The sequence below is a fragment of the Lissotriton vulgaris genome, chromosome 1_1 (genome assembly GCF_964263255.1).
Source record: "Lissotriton vulgaris chromosome 1_1, aLisVul1.2, whole genome shotgun sequence".
NCBI classification, from domain to species: domain Eukaryota; kingdom Metazoa; phylum Chordata; class Amphibia; order Caudata; family Salamandridae; genus Lissotriton; species Lissotriton vulgaris.
The window spans coordinates 1749118816-1749138269 of record NC_141685.1 but is presented as its reverse complement, the minus strand read 5'-3'; the positions used below and the strand labels follow the sequence as shown (position 1 = coordinate 1749138269).

Genomic DNA, 19454 nt, shown 5'->3' with positions numbered 1-19454 from the left:
TGTTCTGTCTAATACTGCTCTGAGGCTGTAGCTGCTATCGAGAATCCGGGTGGGAAGACTTTGAGTACTACGAATAATAACAACAGTAAACTTGCTCACCCCGTTCTTGACCCTAAAGCCACAGTACATTCTATGGTACCCAATGGAATTCTGGAAGATGTAGTTTTGATGACTCCAAATACTGACCCAGGAGTTTTGTCCAGTCAGCGGTCCGGTGGGCTACCATTGCAAGATGGCTTCATCTTAGGGTCGGCGGCTGGAGAGTCTTTTCATACTATCGCCACAATTGAGGGTATAAAGGAAGTTGAAGTTGGTGATAAATTTTACTCTCTGTCTGAGCAGTCAGGCTCTTCTGAGGAGGAAGATGTTGACCTCGATAACGATTGGACTGATGAAGATAGCGAATCGGTGATTGGCGTACCAACAAAGCATCAACATTCGAAGCTGCATCTCATGGCTCTCGCACAGTCTGCACAATCCGTAAGGCGGCTAAGGAGCAGGGAGGCCCATCATCAAGTCTGGACACGGGTTTGTTAGGGTGGGATTACTCATTTTCTGCACAATCTGTCCTGGTCGGCAACCCTATTGATTCAGAGGGGGGGAGCGGGGCCAATCCCTCTCAGTTACTCCCTGGGGAGGTGACACACTCGGTAATCTTTCAGACTATCTTAGCCTACCGAGAAGAAACTAGACAAGAGCGTGCGCGAACCCAGGAGTATGCCGGAGGATTCTATTCTATTCGCAGAGTGGCAAAAACATGCTCTGATATTGCATCGAGAATAGGGGAAGCTGAAGAAAGGATATCCACTCTGTAAGATGATCTTGTCACTCAAAGGGGTATCACAGATCTTATTAAAATGCAAAGAGACGACATGCTTTGGAAACTTACTGACCTTGAAAATAGGGTCAGGAGAAATAATCTCAGGGTCCTAGGAGTCCCTGAAGGGATTGAAAGCTCAGATATTCGGCAGCTTGTAGTGGAACTGTTCACAGAGGCATTCCCAGAGGTTAAGGATTGGGAATGGCCGCTTGAGGTCCAACGTGCACACCGTTTCCCTTTCAAGCAGAAGCAGAGATCCTCCCAGTCCGATGAAAGGCCTCGAGCAATATTGATTTGTCTGAACAATTACTTGGCAAGAGAGAAAATCTTTCACTTAGCTAGACCAGATAGGATGAGGGCTGGGAAGGGCTGCAAATTTTTTGTCAGACCTGATTTTTGTCCAGCTACTTTTGAGCGGAGGTGGCAGCTCCGCCAGCTGATAGCACCTTTCCAGTCTAAGGGTGCTCAGGTCTTCCTTCTCTTCCCGGCCAAATTGAAAATTGTTCACCAGGGCCAGACCAGATTTTTTGTCTCTGAAGTTCAGGCTGAAGAGTTTTTGGACTCAATTTAGCATTTAAGATGTCATTTGGGCTTTTTTTTTCTTTCTTCTCCTTTCTTTTCTTTTCTTTGGGGAAAGTTAGGGCTTTAAAAGTGGAGGTCGGGGTCAATTTTGGGAGTACCTGGATTTTTTCTTTTCTTTACTTCTTCTTGGGTCTTTTTTTACTCCTTTTGGCCCCACTCCCGGGTAGTAACTAAATGCTGAGGGGGGAGATACCAGGGGGAGAGGATCGTACCAGCTCTTCCATCACAAGGACTCCAGTCCTGTTGCCTTATAAGGGGGGTGTTGGGGTAGGGGGGTTGGGGTCGGGGGGGACCTTTTGGAAGGGGGGAAGGGTGAGTCAAGGGGGTGGGAGTGGGAGGTTGGTAGGGACTCGGAGGTAGGGCAAAGAAAAAATGCTTGACTTTCTTGAGGTATAGTTGTTGCAGGTTTTGTAGTATCTGTATTACTAGACGTGGATTTTCATAAGGATGTATCAGAACATTTTGGGCTGTATTAATGGCAATGGGCTTCATACCGGTAATAAATGGGGCAGGGTAAATTGCGTTTATGCACTTGGAATATATGCGGTCTAAATGACGGGAAAAAAGGGCATTGTTTTCAAGAATTATCCAGGCTTTGCAAATTCAGATCCTTTGTACCCAAGAGACACATGTCCCCTGGGATAAAAGGGATTATTTGAGAATTCCAGGTTATGACCTGATTGCATGCTCACGTCAGACCTCTATGATCAGAGGGGTGGCTATTTTATTAAAACAGGGGGTTGGTTCCTGTAGCAAAACAAGTCAGGATAATATGGGCAGATGGGCAATAGCGGAATTATTAATCAATCACAGACCATTAACGGTCTTCACAGTATATGACTCAAATTTTGATGACCCAGAAGTTTTTAACTGCTTGAATTTAGAATTAGCACTATGGCCACACACCATTTGTTTTTGTGGAGATATGAATATTAATTAACTTGGGGATTTTAACCTGGTTGGTTGACAAAAATATGTGGGTAGAAAACCCAGGGGTTTCAGGGCCCTTCAACCACTGATTCAGGAGCATTTTCTAACAGACCTCTGGTATTACCACAATAAAGATCAAGATGGTTTTACTTATTATTCTGCTCCACATAATAAAATGGTCCATCTGGACTATTTTTTTATGACTTATGACAGACATGATTTCACAGGAGGCTTCTCTCTCAATCCCCCAAGAATCCTTTCAGATTATAACCCTCTGATTGTAAAATGTCCCTTTAATGTTAAGGCTAGGATTTCTAGAGGTTGGACGTTTGAAAGAAAATTATTACTGGAACAGGCATACCAAGGGCATATGAAGAATTGGATAACGGAATGTTTGTACATTAATAGGGGCTCTGCCTCTAGCGGGATGGTTTGGGATACACTCAAGGCAGCAGTACGGGGGGAGACCAAGAGCTTCTTGGCTTTTCGACACAGGACCATGCAAGAGCAAATCATGAGCCGTATTGAGGAACTCAGGGTTGTAGAGGTCCATCTATCAAGTTTAATTAAGGAAGGCCGTGATATTAGTCAAAGTCAGCAATCTGTTGCTATAATCAAGTCCAAACTTTTAGAATTCTTCGGCCAAGATCTGGCTGCTAAGTTCTTGCAGTATCGGACGATGGTTTACGAATTTGGGGAAAAGACAGGTAAAATCTTAGCTAAACGGTTACAGCAGAAGAGCTTGGCTAGCCGCATTAATAAGATTCAAGATAACCAAGGTCGCATGCACGTTACACAGGAAGGGGTTATGAGTGTCTTTCAGGAGTTTTATAGCATACTTTATACTGAGGAGAATTTGAATTCTGGGATCGAGCTTGAGGTCAGGGACTTTTTTCAGGACATCCATACGCATAAAATTACAACTCAGCAGAATGAAGACTTGTCTGCCCCGATAGAATGGGAGGAGGCTGAGTCAGCAATCAAATCACTGGCGAATGGTAAGGCTGCGGGCCCGGATGCTATTCCACTGGAATTTTATAGGGTATTTCTGTCAGAGATTCGTCAGGATTTTTTGTCAGTGTTGAGGGCTGCGCAGGAGGGGATACCTGAATCTTGGTGTCAAACCACTATTGTCCTTTTTCGGAAGAAGGATAAGCCAGAGCTGGACCCCTCCTCTTTCTGCCCTATCTCTCTCATAAACACTGACAATAAAATATATTCAAAAATTTTAGCTACCAGATTGGCTCGTGTAATTACCCCATTGGTGTCTTTACGCCAGCGCTGTTTTTTTCCTGGTAGGGACACGGCCGATCATGTCCGTCGGGTTATCGCACTTTTGGATTGGGCATCCTGTTGGATGCTGAGGAGGCATTTGACAGGGTTACCTGGGGGTTTTTATGGTCAGTCCTCCGCTGGAAAGGTTTTAGCCCAAAATTCATACAGGCTGTCCAGTCTCTTTACATTTCTCCTGCAGCAACCCTGCGTATTTCCGGTCTTGAGTCATCACCCTTTAACATCAGTAGGGGGACCAGGCAGGGTTGTCCCTGCTCGCCCCTGCTCTTCGCATTCTACATCGACCCTTTCCTTAGTAAGATTGAAGGCAATTTGGAAATTCTGTGGGTCAGGGTCAATGCTATTGAGTACAGGGCGTTGGCTTATGCGGACGACATCGTAGTTTTAACTATGGATGTCGCTTCTGCATTTGCAGCTTTAAAGATCTTAGCTGTTCAATTTGGACAAGTCACTGGCTACAAACTTAATGTCTCTAAGACTCAGGTTATCCAGACCCCGCCATGTCTATCTTTCAAGTCCCAGTGGTACAGGAAGCTACATACTTAGGGGTTAAAATTACTGCTTAGGTTGCTAATATCCCAGATTTGATCATTCTTCCAGTTATCGGTCAAGTTGACTCTAAATTGGGGCAGTTGGATAACTTGCATTTTTCTTTGTACGGTCGCTGCAATATCTTAAAAATGTTGTTTCTTCCTAAGTTTTTGTACTTATTCAGGACCATTCTGCTGGAATTTTCACAGCAAAGCTTAGTAAAAGCTGAAAGGGTCTGCTCTAGATTTTTGTGTGGGCATCGCTGTCCACACAGGGCTGCTAAGTAGATGTGCCTTTCTAGAGATCGTGGGGGCTGGGTGGTTCAGAATCTTTTACTTTATTATTGGTCTGCAATGCTCCAACATCTAGGCATCCCATTGCTAGGCGATAGGGTAGGGGTTTCGGCCTCAAGTAGTCCTACTATTTATGAACTGGTTCTGGGGAGGTTGCTAAGGGGGTACTCATTCGGATTCTGGAGCCAACTTATTATAAAAAGGCGAAGTTCAAGGTTATTGCGGCTATGTTTACAATCTGGCGCAAGGTCCGTCATAAATGGTCCATCTCCAATATTAATTCCTATACCCCCATCACTGCGGCCCGACTGTTACCTGCTCTCTTTCATGACTGGATTACTTTTAGGTGGGTGACGTTGGGGCTGGAACTATTGGTGACCTGGGCCTGGAGGGACAAATGGCTCCATTTACTTTCATAAAGGACAAATTTCACCTACATACTCATGATTTTTTTAAATATCTGTGGGTTAGAAGTTTCATAGATAAAATACAATCTCAGGCACCCACTTTTTTTGATAAGCTTCCACTTATCAAAATTATTCTGCGGAGGTCTAGAATAGGACTAGTTTATCAACATCTGGTTTCGAACCTCCCAGATGATTTGGTACTACAAAATGCCAAATGGGCAGCTAAGTTGGGGAAGTCTGAGGTAGATATTGGCCTTTCGTTGGAATTTGCAAGCTATGCCTTAGTTTCGGGAAGCTTACGCACCCAAAGTTATATGGCACTTTTAGATCTTTATTACACGCCTGCTAAAATTTCAAAATGGGGGGGCAGTGAGGGTCATCAGTGCTCCAGGTGTGGGCTCCTTGCTGCAAACGACATTCATATGTTTTTTCTGTGTCCAAAGCTAGGGACCTTTTTATCGGAAGTAGAGGGTTTTCTAAATTCCACACTCAATATCCCTGTGAGCCTTCCGTCAGAAATGGTAATATTGGGGTGTGAAAGTACAGCCTCGCATGGGAGGCCGATGCATGTCTCTGCATTTCTATATATAGCAATGTTAATACGTCTTTACATTTCATCGTAATGGCTTAGTCCTGAAGCTCCCACGTTCTTTAATTGGAGATCCCGGATCCTTGCCTTATATAATTTAGAATTGTCAGTCTATTTGAGGCGGGGTATAAGGAGGCATGAGTTGGGTCACAAGATCTGGTCCCCAGTGGAGGAGTAGCTAAATTTTTAAATAGTAGATGTTTATTCTTGTTCTGTTAATTATTAGATTGTCGTCTCTGCTCTGCCTCTTTTTCCGGTAGTTATTCTTTATCATATGATTTGTAACCATTTTCTCATTTCTCGCTCTATTTTTCATTTGTATCCTGCAATTCTTATGTGTTTTATGCCATTACAAAATGTTCTGTTTACCAATGGTATACCATGATCTATTGTTTTTTCTTGGCATTTTGTGCCTATGCTTATTTCTGTCAAGCATTAATAAAAAAACTTTTTAAAAAAAAGAGAAACACTTCTTTTCCCCCACTCCAACATCTGTGGGTGTATGGTAATTCCCAGGATGTCTTGATGTATTGTTTACCCAACCTTTCATATGTGCCTGCTGGAATATGTTTTAGGCAATACTGAAAATGGAAAATTTAACAGGCAGAGTGATTGTTCCATGTATAATCCATTCTGTGGCTGGCTTTTCAGCGACAGTTTTTGGCAATCTTTCCAGTTTTTCAATGCTCCCCTCTGTGCCAATATGATCTATTTATCAGTGAGATTGAATTCTGAAAACAGTGACGTAGTATTGATTAAACTCCAAGGCACATATCCTGAATGATGGTTTTGTAATGTCCATCCTAATAGCATGATAGAACGTAATAATGTAATTGCGACTGACCATGTTGCAACATGACCAAGTCCTGTTCCATGATGTCCATGGCAGATGATACTATGCTGTCCAAAGAATATATCCTGGACGACAGAGTCATTAACCACTTGTCAACTACAGAGAGAGATTTCTCGAAATTAATGCGATCAATTTCTTGTATTCGTTCTGCAGTCTCTGTTTGCGTAAACTTCCAAGCTCCATTATAAGCAGCATAGATACCGGCATATATAAAATGTTTATGACGCGGTTTTCTTGGTCCTAGCAAGAATTCCCTAAGATCAGTTCCATCTTTAAGTAAAGATAAGTGTTTTTTAACATCCCTAAGTGTAGATCTATGCAGCCATTCAAGGCACAGTTTCCCTACACTGTAAGTTGTTAATATTCATATTCATATTTTGGATATGGCCTAGTGGATGTGAACCCCCGTGTTTAATTCAGCAATCTATCTTGACAGTAGTTTCTGTCTGTGGGCCAGGTTAACCATTTTTTCCAATCTGTTCTGTTGTGATGCAAAATAGTATGTACGTCCCCCTCTGAAGTGTTCTCACTAGCAGGTGTAGGTGTAGGTATGGACGGATTGTTTATGTCTTTTATCTTGGCTAACCCAAGACAAGATGTCTGTTGGACAGTGTCATTCAAAAACATACTTTGCTCTGGGATGATGCTGGCTCTAAATAAAGCGTCTATCCCCTGCACTTGCCAATCATTTGTGCCCCAGACAGTTTTTGTCCCAATTTTGTCTTTCCAAAAGTCGAAACCTAGTGAAGACAGCTGAGCTAGAAGGCTGCAGAATAAATCTGCTTGGTATTTGTCAACATACTTTTCATTCCTGTCTTATTAACATTTTTAAAGTAAAATGATTCAGCATTGGATACATTGAACCCTGAAAAGTATGGACATTTTCCCAAAAATGTTTTTGAGCTACCCTTTGGTGGCATAGGACAATGTTCTCATTGGTTATACAGCAAAACATTTCTAGGGTTTGCAGATTTGCGCAAGAAATGATGACCATAGTGATTATAACTACATTTGTTCATAATCTAATGAACCTTCTTAGTATTCATGATTTGTAAATACAGCAGACATTTCTAAGACTGACGCCATATTGTTAACAGTCTTGAAGCCCCAATCATCAGAAAAGGTACTAGATGAAACAAAGTCTTCAAGGAAATCTTGAATTGGTGTCGGATCTTCAACAGCTCCGCATGGCCAAAAATGTTATAATCAGTTCTGTCCCAAGATATACCACTAGGTATAGGAACGGCTATGATGTTCACTGATGACAAGTCTCTTTGTTCACGATGAGATGATTTGTGTGGCTTGAGCAGTAAGTGGATGTTCTTATTTGCTGTGTCCTTTTTTACATATCTTCCATCTATCAGCATTCCCAAAGTTATCACCAGAGTCAACCAAATTAGAAGAAAAAGTACACCCAACACAATCCAAAGTTCAATCCATGGTGAAACCAGATAAGTCTTTTCCAAGTGATGAAAAAGGTATGTTGCTTGTTCTTTCAAAGTTCTTGTTACTGGCGTTGTTTCAGGTTCGCTGGGATCCTCAGAAAACGTATCAAAGTTAATGAAATAGCCAGAGGCAGTTCTGTCAATTGTTGTGACACCATTGTGATAAGGAGTCCCCATAATTTTGCACTTGTTTGTTTGATTTCATGCACCTTGTAAAAAACAGTTTGTTTGAGAGAATGTATATCTCAGGCGCTGTGAGGATTTCCTTTCAGATGTGTATCACTCTAAATTGGGAGTGAATAGTTTGATAAGTGTATGTATATATATTTTGGGTACACTGTTGTATATGTAGTGTATATATTGTATATGTGATATGTATATATATTGTATGTGTTTTTGTGGTATGATTTAATATATTTTTGTTTCAGTGCACCACTTTGTCCTGTGACACGTATATATGTCGTTATAACTTGTGAATAGTGACTTGATTACAAATATTTGTAAAAAACAGGATAATTAATTATATCTTGTGTAGAATGAAATGTTGAATTTATCCCTCAGTACCAATTGTTTGTACTTTTTCATCTTTTGATGTCACTTGCTCAGGTATGGGAGGGTGATTTGGGAAGAACCCCTTTATTATTTTCTAGTAATTGTTGGGATTGCATCAGGATTCGTTGAAATTTCTGGAACCACTTGATCACTTGATACATTCGTGTAGTCTGATGCTACTTCGTTGTAGACAGGTGTTTCTTGACAAATTGTTATTTCGGTCTCAAGAGGTACAAGTTCCATAGCTTTGCTGCTTAGTCCTTAATTTCGCACTGCAGATTCTTTAAAGGTGATGAGTCTCTCAGTTTGAACCTCTTGGATAGTAGCCAGTTTAGGGCGTCTGCTACTTGGTCGGAGTCCACTTGGCCTACTGCTTATGATCGGCCACATGATGTGGTTTGACCAGGTAGATGGACACAAACCTGTTCTCCTTTTTACCTGCAAGGAAGGGCAGTAATACTGTTCTTTATCCGTGGATTGCTAGGACAGGTACTTGTTGTCTGTAAGAAGGCCCAAATTCCTTCTTGTCCGCGATCTCTCTGACTAGATCCCCAAGCTTAGGAATCCAGACAGGCCTTGCTGGGACGGTCGTTTTTTCTTCAGTGGTGGTTGGCTTCAGGAACACATTACTTTGTTTCGTTCTTATTTCATTTTAAGTCCTGTAAAACAGCCAAAAGTTCTTTGATATCAAAGGGTTTTTGGTCTAACACTGAAGTCTGACAATCGAGATCCCATACTAGCAATCTGGTCCCAAAATGGACTTCATATGGAGTGATACCCCCGAGAGAACCTCTTGGCAGATTGTTAAGACTACATTGGACACTTATTAGATATTTCACCCCTCCCGCCACTCAAGCCTAATACCCTAGCTGTTATAGATTGCTTTATGTCCAGGGTTTTTTCTCTCCACTACCGAATTTCCCTCAGGATGGAATGGACTTCAGTACCACAATGCAACGCCCAGTTTGGCCATGGCCTCCTTGTAAGCTCGAGAGATAAACACAGGACCCTGGTCAGAATGTAGCGTGCCGACTGCCTATGTGCCGATAAAGACTCGCAAATCTTTTATAACAGTTCGAGCGTTAGCCAAGTGCTGAAGCCACATCCAAATGAATCTTGAACACGAATACACTGCGACCATGATATATTTATAGTTTCCATGCCTCTGTAAGGTACTGCAGTGATCTAGGTAAATGCAAGCTAATGGTTTATCTGAAAATAACAGGGGCGTCTGTGCAGGACATTTCACTGTAGAACCCTTCATCTTTTGGCATATTTCACATTCCAAAACATAGTTTCTGGTCTGTTTCCTCATGCGCGGCCACCAGTATCTCTGTTTTAATAATGACACTGTGGCGGAAACACCTGTATGTGCAGAGTCGAGCCCTTCATGTGCTGCCAAGATTAATCCTAATCTATGTTCCGTGCTTGGAATTACTCTATCCTCCACTCCAGGGATTTGAGCAAACAGAACATTGTTCGGATCAGTCATATACGAATATTTGAGTGGAAAGCCTTTCGGTAATGTTTTACCACTGTCTTTGCTTGAAGCATTGACAGCTTGCATTATTTTGCTGTCTATTTGCGTTTTTTAACAAGTGATTGCAGCTACGGAAGCCGTTTGCATAACTGCCTTGGCGGCTTCATCAGCCAATGAATTCCCTGCAACATGAACGCCATCACGTTGATGACTCAGCGTATGTATCACATGAGTGTTTTGTAGTCCCTGTCGTAACCGTCGTAACTGAACTACTTGTTCCCAAAGCAATTTATGCTTGCTTGTGCCTCCTTTTGCATCTTTGTAACCGTTTCGAATCCAATTTTGTGAGTATTCATTGTAAGATTGAACACAATAATACGAATCGCACACTGAGTGTGGGGAATTCGTGGTCCGTATTCTCAAGCTCCATCTTGAAAGCTTGTAGTTCAGCTCGCTGAGCTGTACAATCTGCTAGAAATTGTGTGTTAGTGACCATTGGTCTGAATTTGCCAACGCGCCAACGACCTTTAATGATCGCGCACGCCATACTGTTCTAGAGGCAGAATTTCAGTAGGCAGAGGAAATTCTTGTTCGTATTGTAGAAATGCTTGTGTCTTCAAATAAGGGTCAAAAACGTATTCAACGTCTGTTGCAGCAAGAGAATTCACCCATTGTATCCATCTCGGATGTAAAGCTTTAGCATTTGGAATGCTCGCTTTCGTCACTGCCTCTAAGGCAGGTGCAGGTGAAACGACTATAATGCGCTTACCCTGTGCAAGGGCTTTCTCTTTTGCTACTGCAGTTTGAACTGCTGACAGAATTTTTTCTGTTGAAGTGAACTTAATTTCTGCTTGTGTGTACAAGTGTGATTTGTAAGCTATTGGTACTTTTTCACCTTCGTTAAAAGTTAAGTATGTGAATCCGCATTGTTCTGGAATGATTCGGATCACTAAGTTGCATACGTTTACACGTGTTTGCAAATGTTTTGTTGCTAACAAGTCTGTTCGCAATGAACGCAAAATTTCGGTGTGTTTTTGTGTCCAATTTACTGTTTTGAAATCAGGTTTGATTAATTCGTAGAGAGGTTTAACCCTTTCTGCGTAGTTTAGCATGTATGTTCTTCTGAAGTTCAGGAAACCTAGAATTGACTGTAAGTTTTTCAGTGTTTTTGGAGGTTAAAGCAGCGCATACTTTTCTAAAAAAGAAAAGAAAGAAAGAGGACGTTTAAATGTGCAATTCTAGATTTTTTAAATTTGAATTTGTACCCTTCTGAGGCGAATCTCAATATAATTGTATTCACCCTATTCAAGTGCCTATCCAAGTCATCATCTGACATATGATAAGGCTTCGTCATCATATGGTTGTAGTAACTATGTTACTCTCGCTGAAAATAATCCTGGACTATTCTTGAATCCCTGAGGGAGACAACAGAATTGACGCTGTGTCCCCATAATTGAGAAAGCCGTCAAATACCTACTTTCTGTTGCAATGTTTTGACAGAAGAAACCATTAGAAATATCTAATGTGGTTTTATACTTTTTACACACAATGTTATTCATTAATGCTGCACTGTGTGCATTTTGTATTGCAAAGGTTTTGCAACAAATAGTTTAGATGTCTGTAATCCAATACTAGACGATACGTATTGTCTGGTTTGGAGACAGGAAACAAAGGATTGTTGATTGATGAGGTGCATGTTTCAATCACCTCTTGGTATTCAAGTTGATCTAATATCTCCCTGAACTGTTTTTTAGCTTCTTGCTTAACTGGGTACTGCCTTTGTGCAGGTGATTGATTTGTTAACTGGATTTTATAGCCTACATGATTTTTATATAATTCAGGAGCTTGGTCCACTGCCCATTTCCTGGCATAATTATATTTTAAATGAATTGGAATATGGTTGGAGAAGGTTGGCATAATGGTTTCTTCGCTATGTGCCGGCACACCCTGATAAATTATGGTGGCGAGTTTGTTCAGCTAGAAGAATGTCATAACCCTTAGAGAGTCGCTCCCAAAAAAGTGTTCTCACTTTTCTGGGTATGTCCCCCTCCTTCCAGAGTGTTATTTCATATAACTTATGTGGACAACTAACCCTGGTATCTGCAGTTTCAACTTGAATGAATTTATTCAAGTCCACTGTCTCCAGATAATCCTTCAAGTTCTTGCGAGCTATGGTGACTTCTGCTGCGCTGTCCAACATTGTCTGAGCCCAGTCCCCGTTCTTGAGTTGTGTCCTCAAGATCCTCAGCATGTCTGATTTTTAGACGTGCTAATTTCTTTTTGGTGAATTGAAGTTTCCTGCTTTTTTTAACGTGTTGATCGTCTTTTGACTTCACGCGTTCTTCCTTGTTTTCTGATCATCCTCTTCTTTCGGATTTCTGTGACAAAATTTAAAAGGTACGAGAGGAACATGTATCAGTGTCTTGTTATCTATCAGGTTTTCTCAAATTATCCCTATTCCTCAGGTTGTACCTCCTTTCAGAGGGCTCCTTTTGAGGAGACCTACCTCGGGATTGAGAGCGCTTCTCTTTAGAAGTTTATTTAGTGTTTTCCCACTTCTTCTTAATAGGAGTAGGAGTGTTTTTAGTAAAAACCTTTTCAGGACTTTTTGACAGTTGGGGTTTAAATGGTTTCCCACCCAGATTGTCTCTGCCTAATTCTTCATATGATTTTTCAATTATTCTGGCCAGTTCTTGTGGATGCTCAGTTACATCAAATTCCCTTAACTTTTGGCGGATCGCCACGGATGCTGCTTCACCTTTAATTTTAGCTAATATTATTGTTGGGACCTGTTTGAAATCTTTCAGTAATTTCATACCTAGATTTAAAGCAGGCTCTGCCCCGTATTCATTTTAAATTTGTTTCAGGACGTCTGGTATTACCGCCATAGACAGAACACCATGTGTTTTAGTGTAAATTGCAGCAAAGACTGTAACCCAAGTGTTGCAGTCCTCCAGATGTGGTGCAATCCCCATTGGTAAACATATTGTTAAAATTCTGTGTTTCTTATGAGGGGTAGTATTTGGAAATAATGTCTCGATTTGAATAGTTTTTTGAGCTATGCAGAATGGAATTTGTTCCCATTTTGCAGGTAATTTACCAACGACCGAATGTAGAGACTGTGGTGTAATTTTATTTGTGTTGCCCTGGTGGGGGGGATGCTGTGGAATCAATATTGCTGGTTGGACTGTAAGAGTCCGCATGACATATTGAACCAATTGTCTATAGATTTTGATTAGCTCTTTGAGTTGAGCTCGTAGTTCCACATCTGTCATTTCATTAATTTCAGGATGTGGAGTATAGCTGCTAACACCGACCATGTTGCTTCTGGTCTACCTAGTGGGCCGAGCCTGGTAATGTGATTTACATGTTTTATGCACCTTTAAATCAGATTGCATGCTCTTGGTAAGTTAATGGAATTTCAATATCCTCAAAAGGAATGTATTCCGTTGGTGGTTCATCTTCTTTGTAGAAGTGAAACACATCTGTTATTGGATCTGCTTCAGGGAAGATTATTCATGAATAGAATACCTCTGTCTGATGATATTCATGTGCCTCTTACACAAAAACTGCACTACCACCTCTTGCTGATAGCAATTTTCTATAAGTTTTATAGTGATGGTTTTCCTTAAATTTAGAGGAATGCTTATAGTATCCTCGTCGGTTTCTTGGAAACCTGAAATGTTAAGAGCTGCATCGGCTGTATCAGCCGCAGCTCCACTGTTCTCGGTGTTGTTGCCGTTATTCAACATTTTTGTTGACTGAAAGTTTGCAAAGCAAGTTTCACGGAAACAAAGATAAGGTGCACAATATTTTGAACACTATATCCTTCAACGTTGAACAAACCAAAAATCTAATACATAGGATTTTCGTCCTACTCAGCTATGGCGGATATAATCCCTTTACCCACTCCAGAAGTCTATTGGAGTATTACGGAAAAAGGGGTCTCTGAGAAAAGCACAACTGAGTTACCTTAGTATCTAGCGTTAAACTAGTGCCTTACCAAACGTTGGGTGCCATTTAGTGTAGTTCCTATATTCCCAATAGGCTCTGCGCATTGAAATAATATATCCAATAGATATGACGTAGGACTTAGGTCAGTAGTTCCCTCTCAAATATACTAAACTTAATTGTGAGTGCCAGCTAGCTCAGAGGTCAGTAGAAACTTTCTCAAATTCACAAGAAGGTATTAGTTTCTGAAAACCGCATAAACATGAAAACTTTGTTTCCCTAGGAATGGAAAATATCTTCAGAGTCGTAAATAATAGGTAAGTATTTCACTCAGTCAATCGTGGATGCTTCTTTTGTGCAGAGTTACAGAGAAATAGAGAGATGGCGTTTTCAATAAAAGGTTTATTGAACAGTCTTCTTTCTCATGCAAGAGAGGTGAACTGCTACAATCGTTTGATAGAATGCAAAGTATAATGCGTACAGTGAGAATAGTATTATGAAATAATACCGTAATAGCATTGTATGGTTTCTAAGCCATATAAAAATACATACATAAATAACATAGACTAAATTACTCAACTGGTGCTTATAAAATACGCCTACCTCAATGTACCTAACCTAGGTCTAGTGCGAGGGAAGAAGTAAGTATGGTCTTTAGCACAGGTTTAGTTTTTGCCAAGAATCTACCAAAGGTTTCTCTAGGTTCTTATCAGCTCCATACCTTAGAATGAAGGAGATCTGGTATCTCCGTCTCAGGACTTGATTTCCCAACAACCCGCAAGGGGAGTTAGAAACACTGGAGCTGGAGTCTCGGCAGGAGAGGGCAGCTTCCTGATCAGTGTGTCAACTGGAGAGTCGGCTTACTTCGGCACTTGATGTAGCGAGCTGCATCAGGCAAGTAGGTCATCGAAATGCTCCGAACCACAGTGCTTTGCTATAGCAAGTGAAGGCATATTTATACCTTGAAGGTGTTTAGGAATGCCATGTTTGACGTAAAGTCAGGCTTATGAACGTCATGAATGAACCCCTAAGTAATAGTTGTTCATTGTAAAACTAACTGAGTTCTTGGAGAAATCAATATTCAAGCAAGGGGAAGTGCCTAATGGCTGAAGCTGGTTTTCCAAGAAATCGTTGTGACGTTTGGTAAATGGATGGAAGTAGACATGCCTGTATTTGGGTTGCATGGGCTATGCCTAAATAAGGGCTTGATTTCTATGCCTATATAAGGGCAACGTGAATTGCACCTATATAAGGGCATGAATCGGGAAAATCCATTTGGATTTTACAACAGGAGAAGATGGCTTTCTGGTACAATTTTATAAATGGATGAGAAGTGAACATATAAACCCTCTATATGACGCCTATGAAGAGGTGGGACATCTCGCTCCTCTCTTCAACAGAGCTCTGATTACAGTCCTGCCCAAAGCAGGGAAAGACCTTCTTCTTTGTAGCAGTTATTGCCCAATCTCCCTGCTTAACATGGATGCAAAGATCCTGGCGGAGGTATGGGCCACATGCCTCAAAAAAGTTATCGCCACTATTATACATAGCTCACATGTTAGATTTGCCTGGCAGGACATCCTGCAATCATCTGCGCACCCTGGTACACATACTATGGTTATCTCATGTGACACTCTCTATAGGCGTCGATAGGATAGAAAGGGCATGCATGTTTCTCATTCTGCCTAGATGTGACCTGGATTAGACATTTACAGCAAAAGCTAAATGACTATATAATGCCCTATCGGTGCAGGTCAACAGTAGCAGGTTCCTGTCGGACTCCTTTTTGTTGATGTGGGGTACACACCATGTTTGCCCTCTCTCACCCCTGATGCTAGCGTTGGAGGCAAGTGTAGCCGTCATCCAACAAAACACACATATAGCAGGTATTCCCACCCTGGCAAGGCCCTCACAAATTTCTCTTTGCACGGCCGACATCTTACTCACTATGATGAACCTGGCCACCATGTTCCCCCAATTGATTTCCTTGTTGCACACTTCTCTGACAATCTCGTGTTACAAAAATAACTGGAATGAGACTTAGGGGTTACCATTATCCCAGTTTACGATGAGGGCTACCGTTGCAAGCTAGAGGTTCCAATGGCAACTGGAATGCCTGAAATATCGGGAGATTTACATTAACAGGATCTTAGACAGAATGTAATCAGACAATATCAAATCACTTGCAGCCAAAACTGAGGCAGACTATGGCAAATGGTCACAGCTGAATCTGTCCTTGTGATGCAGAGGACAGGTGGTTAAGATGGTTCTAGTCCCTAGATTCACCTACATGCTGGCATATTGCAGCTTAAAGTCAAATCGATGGTCATGAGGGACATCGACAAAGGGATCAAGCATTTTAGATGATTACTCTGGAAACCTAGACTGAGGATGTCCAGGATGCTCACCCATAGACAATGCCACGGGTTGAGTCTCCCAATCGTACAACACTACGCCATGTCCCTCCACCTATCGCAACTGATTTACTTCTTGACGAACTACAGAGACTCCCCCTTTGGGTTACTATTGAGGGACAAATGCTGTATGGTGGTTCTGTCCTTCAACTGGTATACTGTTGGAGACCGACCCTGCTCCGCATGCAAAATCCAATGGTAGTTTCAATAAATCCGACTTGGCTGTAATCCCACAAACTGCTCCAGATCGAAGCTGGCACACACAATATAGCCCCAGTTTGGAACAGCGCCAGTATACTCTTAGGGAAGTGACCCATAGTCTGTGAGGTGTGGCTGTTTAAATTGATACTAACAATCAACCAGCTCCTATCAGAGGGGACACTGAAGCCTTTCAATACACTACAGGATTAATTCCACCTACCTCAGACACAAGAATGGTGTTCCTTGCAACTGAAAAATGTCCTCTACAATACATTGTGTGCACAACCATGGGACACCCCAGACTCCCCCATGCTGCAATACTTAAAAATTAGGGGGTATCTTTAACGGAGTGGTCTCTGATTTCTGCAGTCTGGTAGTGCACCACCTAGCCCTCTGCTGGCGCATTTATGCACCCAAGTGCAGGGACTACTGCAAACAGATTAAACAGATGATGACAGGAAAGAAGTAATTGGAGACCTGGACAGAAGGGTTTGAGAAACAAGAATGAAACTTACCTTCTACAAGACAATACAAATCTGGTACAGGATCCCTAAGAAACTTAATAGGGCAGGCCTCTTACACTATGCTGACTACTGGCAATATAGTCACTCAGACTTTAGCAAGCCCAATATCATATGCACTGCTCTAGGGGACTACTGGGCTCTCTTAGCAGCAGCATCCCCCCTGTCTGGGAAACTGGTCATTCTGTACAATGCAGACAACTTGGCGGTGGTGACCAATCCCGCAAGACACCTGCTATCCGCTGCACTCACCACTGTGAAAACTTGCATTGTGCGTCAGTGGCAAGCACCTTAGCTACCAAACTACACTGAATGGCGGATGTGAATGTACAAAATTGTAACCTATAAGCAACTTATTTACAGCCTGCAAGGCAGAGCAGGGTTTTTACATTTCCTAGATGATTCCAAGACTGTGTAGTAACGGAAGGAGGAGCCTGCTTGATTGAGAGTGTGAACCCAAGGCCGGCATCTGTCCGCGTCAGACTCCCTCCCACTATTCTCATGTTATGTCCCTGGGATGACTAGTGAACAGCTCAGAGCACTGATAGGAAAGGAGGTACTATCAAAGGAGGTACTATCCCTATACCAACTGTCCTTCAGTTTGGGCCGCCACCAATCTTGTCTCACACCCATACACTCACCCCTTTTCCACTCAATCGCATGCTCCTCTTCCTGCGACCACTGCAGCTCGTTAGCCCCACTCCTCTCACCCAAGATGGCAGCTTTCCATTCCCCAACACTTCATTGCTGGCCTCCACAGGTCCGCCTGACTGCTGGGAGCAGGATGGCATGCCCGGTCAAAGGTACCCTGACTTCATGCATCTGCTTTCCCTCCCCCTTCCGTGCGACATACCACGGCTAACTAGTCTTTTTAATGGGCTGGGTCCTGTCTCTAAGCAACCTTTCTCTCTGTCCATGACAGTGTTGTCTCAGCAAAAGAAATCTGGAAGTTAAAAAAAATGTGAGTGACAGCCAAGAGGCTGCATCCGACTAAAGTCATTATGGAGGGGACCAGGGAAAGGAAGGAGGAAGACCTTCAAGAGGACGATGATGACCAGCAGTTCTAGGTTGATCAGAGCCATGAGGACCAGGATAAGAACAACCAGGACAATGGAAACCTAATCCATTAAATCCAGGGTGACCAGAAACAAACAGGCATTGAGGAACAGGAGTACCCCCACCAGGTTGAGAAGAATCAGGAGAATGTGGAACAGGTGAATCAGGACCCAGGGGGCTAGGACCCAAAGGAACAAAAGGGGCAGAAGTAGGAGGAACAAAATGCCCTAGATCAGCAAGACGGTGGGGGCTTGGCGGGCCCAAGAGCACCGACCAGAACCAAAGGTATGAGGAGGGCCAGGGCCATAAGTAGCAGAACCGGGTGGACAGACCAAGGAGGACCAGTACCAGCAGTGAGTTTCTAGGAACAGAAGGACTAGGATCATAGAGGTCAGATAAGGAAGGACCAGGGGGCCAGAAGCAGAATCACCTGGATTGTTGTTTCACGACCAGGAAGGACCAGGAGGCCCTAGATCAACAAGGCAAAGAGGAGTAGAAAGGATGAGGAAGTTCAAGCTCAGTGAGGGCAGGATCAGAATGTCCATGAAGGTCAGATTTGGTAGAACCCTAAACCAGAATGACAAGTACTACATGGACCAGGGTGGCTTGAAAAATTAAAACTAGAAAGATCAGGTCCAGTTGACAGGGACAAGGAAGACCGACTCAGTATTACGAGGACCATGACAGTGACCATAACATCCTGATCGACCGTGTCACCCAGGCTGGCATTCGGGGCGCAGCAGCCAGCTGGCTGAAGTCCTTCCTAGAGAACCGATTCCAGGCAGTTCGCCTTGGAGATCTGGCTGGTATAAAACAGACCATCACATGCGGAGTACCACAGGGTTCCTCCCTGTCACCCCACCTGTTTAACCTCTATATCCTCCCACTAATCCAGGCCCTGAGAGATAAACAGGTGATGGTGTTCAATTACGCAGATGACCTGCAAATGCTTTTTACTATTGACAACTCTGAAACTTCCATCTCCCACTTTCAGTCCACTATGAGGTTCATCCAAGTGTGGATGGACCAAAATCATTTAAATCTAAACCCGGGAAAAGCCGAGCTAGTGCTCACAGGAGACAGTGCCAAACACTGGGGCCCGCACTTCTGGCCATCAGATATGGGCCAAGCTCCAACCCCTTTCTCCTCAGCAAAGACACTTGGAGTCACCTTGAATAGTGATCTTTCACTGAAAATACAAGTAGGTCAGGTGGTCTCCAAGTGTTTTTTCCAGCTTAGGAAAATCCGGAAGGTCGGCGCTTTTTTATCTCGGAGGCCATTATCCAGGTGCTGATCGTCACTGTGCTTTCCCACCTGGATTACGCAAATTCTATCTACCTAGGCCTACCCCTCTACCTGCTGAAGCGCCTTCAGATGGTGCAGAACTACGCTGCCAGATTGATTCTGGCCCAACCTAGATGGCAATCAGCCACCCCATTGCTTAGGAAACTTCACTGGCTCCCCATGGCCCAACATTGTTCCTTCAAAACAGGCTGCATGATTTTGAAATCCCTCCATTGTAAAAGCCCTAAATTC

At 42.7% G+C, this 19454-nt stretch overlaps 1 long non-coding RNA gene across 1 annotated transcript in view; it reads left to right on the top strand.

The window, feature by feature from the left end:
• LOC147751145 (uncharacterized) overlaps nt 1-19454 on the top strand; it is a 77978-nt gene that overhangs the window by 46007 nt on the left and 12517 nt on the right. The window contains exon 2 of the long non-coding RNA XR_015299944.1: nt 7663-7776. This is a non-coding gene — a long non-coding RNA (uncharacterized LOC147751145). The remainder of the gene's footprint in view (nt 1-7662; nt 7777-19454) is intronic.